Below are 4,357 nucleotides of genomic sequence, written 5' to 3' on the forward strand. Positions count from 1 at the left end.
CAAAAAAAATAGATGTTACCGTTGAAAAAAATATTAATTTGTACTTTGTTACCATTTAAAAACTTGGATATTTAAATATTCAATGATGATCAAAATATGTAGACCTATCATATAATCAATACTTTTCTAAGCTCATAGTTTATGATGGACCAACGAGATCTACACTCCATCATTTGTAAAGTATATGCGGGTTGATACAATAGTCCATATATGATCTATATTGAACCTACTAGAACACGATGCTTATATGTAGACCATAACTATTAGAATTTAAAAGTAGATAATTAATTAATAATAAATTATATTAATAAAATTTATTTAATTATGAGTTTAAACAAGTTATGTGATCATGTAAGGTTCCACATAAATTGGGGGTGGTGATCAAAGATGTACGAGGAAGAGTTGTGGTTATACAATCAACATTTTCAGAGTAATGTTTGAGAAAGCATAGGTATGTTCTGATGATTTCACTTGTTCATGTTCTCAAACGGTAAGAAAGTACAAATGTAACACCCCCTAAAACGTTGTATGTGGTGTTTCAATTATCGATGAAAATAATACTACTTCTGTATTATGGGCATAACATTTCATAGAATACTCCAAATTAGGTGATTCAAATATCTGAATAACCCCAATGGCATTACCTAAAACTTTCATGACCATATCTTAAGATTCGAAGGATACATAGGTCAAATAAATTAATTTTTGCAAGACATGGTGCTGTGATGAAATATAGTATTTGTAGAAGAAAAATCATATCTCTCTGTAGGATACTCCAAATTAGTTGATTCTTAAATGACATGAAAGTATACTTCTAGATCTACAATTCATATGCAGACACCAAATACTAATTAGGAAGTTATCTTGTTTAAATACAGCTCCGAAAAAGGGTATTCCATTAAAACAAGGTTCATCTCACCAACCATGGAAAGATCTAGATCCATTTGACATAACCATGACATCAATAGTCCTCTATTTGACATCATCCATGAGATCACAATCCTCCATTGAATTTTCAAGATCATCTTTTGTAATTATTTTTATTTATTATTAGGTCCCTCTTCCACACCTATAAATATCCACCTTATTTTCTCATTTTATTCATCAAACTTTCTCAAGCAAATCTTCTCTTTATATACTTTTTTACTCATTCTCAAATATAATTTTATTTTTAGTAGTGTAGAAATACAATTTCGGTGATTCTTATACTCCGGATAGTACACAAAACACTCCGGTGGGGAGAAAAGGCTAGGGGTTCAAGAGTGATCATTGAGTTCTTCAATTTAGAGTAAAACTTCGAATTCCAAGTATTTAAGGCTATTCATAGCATTGGATTGAGCTCGTCCATGCGCCCAATAATTAAACTCATCATAATTGAGTTATAGTTGAGTTTTACCCTAGTTCTTGAATTCCAAATGAGCTAATTCCTCTTATATTGAGTTAGATATATTTGTGCATTGAGATTATTATTGTTTTTATCTCTCATATTATTGGAATTGTTGTTCGTGTCTACTTTTCTATGAACCCTAATTAATTTGATGTTCATGAATTTTTTTACACGTGTTTTGAGTAAAAATATTAGCTTTGAATATTTATTAACAAAAAGAGTGATTTGAATTAATACTATATATGTATTTTATTGAGTTTTAAAAGATCAAAAGAATTGAGTTTAAATGATATTTTGAGAAAGATGTTTTGATGAAATGTAAATAATATTTTGAAGTGTAATGATTGATTGAAGTGTAATTATTGATGAAGAGGTAATAAGATGAGTTTGATATTTTTCCAATAAGACTAGATGATGATGTTAATATGAGAATATATTTTGGGAGTAGAATTGAGCACCGAGTTGGGTAAGAGTTTAATTGACCCAAACACTAGAACTACGTAGCCAGCGTAGGATGGAGGCTATACCTCTTAAGTCCCAAAAAGAGGACTTTGATGATTGGATCCAAGTTGGTGATGTCCTTTACCCTGGCAAGGTATTGGATGGATGTGGCAATGACATCGCTTCGTTGTATCATCACTAGCTCATAAGTGATGATTTTCGGTTAGAGAAACTCCCAACTGAGTAAGTATTTCTTATTATTATTATTTTTAAACTTGCATTACATATTGATGTTGAGATGATGCTGAGTTCTGAGTCGAGTCTTCCTTAGAGTAGTATTTTGATATTTGTCCTTACTTTCCTACCATTTTACATACTCGTACATTCTATATACTGATGTCATTCGACTTGCATTGTTTTATGATACAGATATAGGTGTTAGAGATCCTCAATAGGTGCATCATTGAAGATCGTTACTTTCTAGCTATTTGGTGAGTCCTTCTTGTATTCGAAGGAACTCTTTATCCTTTTATTATTGTTGAGTATTATGTTTCTTTTGAGGTAGACATGGACATGTCATTGGCATCGTCTGATAGTGTTAGAGGCTTCATAGATAGAGTTTGATGATGTAATTAAAATAGTTCTCCTTAGAAACTACTTCTTCTAAGGATTATTTCTTTCATTTGATGTTGATGATGGCATGCCCACATAAGTATTCTTATTTTCACTTAATTCTTTCGCTGATGAATGAATGAGTGATGAGACCAAGTGGTTCTCTCAGAGTTCAGAGATGGTTTCTGAGTGTCTGCCATGCCTAGGGTACCCTCTCGGGGCGTGAAAACTTGGTATCAGAACATAAAGTTCAAGAGTACTAGGTGTCTATGAAGTCGTGTCTAGTAGAGTCTTGCTTATGGGTGTTTCGTGCACCACGCTTATAATCAAAAGGCTATAGAACATTAGGAATTATTTCACTTCTTTCATAATCTGAGTTCGTGCAATAGAGTTTAACTCTATAAAACTTTCTTTCTAATTTGTGCATTTATACGTTATAGACCATGCCTCCTAAATGTATAGCCAGTCAGAGAAACACTACCAGTACTAAGGTTCCACAATCAGAGATGCCTCCACCAAGAATTAAGGGCTGACCTGCAAGGTCTACTAAGGTACCCCAAATACCTATTATTCATACCACTTCTACTTCGGAGGTAGAATTCAGAAGAGTTATTGCCATGCTCACTCAACTGATAGCTGCCCAGATGGGTAACCATAGTTCACCAACTCCTAGATCTAGCTCTCAAGAGTCGTATTCCACCTCAAAGATTAGAGATTTTCTGAGGATGAACCCGCCAGTCTTCACAGGGTCTAAGGTTGAGGAGGATCCTCAAAATTTCATTAATGAGAAGTGGAAGATCTTGAAAGCGATGCATACTACCGAGGTTGAGGGTGTTAAGTTGGTTTCCTACTAGCTCAAGGATGTGGCGAACGTGTTGTATGACTAGTGGGAGCAGATACACGGCAAGGATGCTGGACCTGTAGTTTGGGATAAGTTTGAAAGTGTTTTCCTTTACCACTTCTTTCCCCAAGAGCTACGAAAAGCAAAAGTTGAGGAGTTTGTGAACCTCAAGCAGGAGAGAATGACTGTAAAGGAGTATAGTTTGAAGTTTATTCACTTGTCCAAATATGTCCCATAAATGATTCCTCATATGAGGTCCAAGATGAGAAAGTTTGTCTATGATAATGATTTCTGACATGTAAAAAGAGAATGTAAGGCAATGCTAATGATTTTTGACATGGATTTTCCTAGATTGATAGTGTATGCTTAGCAGGTTGAGGATGAAAAGAAAAAGGACCTAGAGGAACACTTAAGCAAGAAGGATAAGTTTGCTGGGCATCAGAACGAGCAGAATCAAGGGAAGGTTAACAAGTCCTTCCTTCGGAAGGGGTCTTCTAATTATGCATCTTCTTCAACAAGTTCTTTTACACCTAATTAGAGGTTGCTGAGTCACCAGAACTTTCGAGCTTAGGGTTCTCAGTCCCAATTAAGTGTGGCTTAAGGTTCTAGAGGAAAGCCATCGTGTGCTAGATGTGGAAAGCTCTATTTGGGAGAGTACCGTATGGGAACCAATGCTTGCTATTGGTGTGGAAAGACAGGTCACTTCTAGAATGAGTGTCCTTCAAAGAGACAGGGAGACATAAGTAATAGAGCTTATTTTTCTTCTACAACTCCATAGAATAGAGGTAATTAAAGAGGTGCAGCTTCAAGGGCAGGCAGGGGAACAAACCATCTGTATGTTATGGATTGTTGCCAAGACCGAGCGAATGCACCCGATATTGTTATTGTTATGCTTCGAGTCCTTTATTTTGATGTGTATGCATTACTTGATCCGGGTGCTATATTATCTTTTGTGATACTTTATTTGGCTAGTAAATTTGAGATCCTTCCTGAGTGTCTTCATGAGCCTTTTAGCGTGTCTACTCCTGTTGGTGAGTCTATCTTAGCTGAGAGGGTCTACAGAGATTGTATTATGT

The sequence above is a fragment of the Solanum dulcamara genome, chromosome 12 (genome assembly GCF_947179165.1).
Source record: "Solanum dulcamara chromosome 12, daSolDulc1.2, whole genome shotgun sequence".
Classification (NCBI taxonomy): domain Eukaryota; kingdom Viridiplantae; phylum Streptophyta; class Magnoliopsida; order Solanales; family Solanaceae; genus Solanum; species Solanum dulcamara.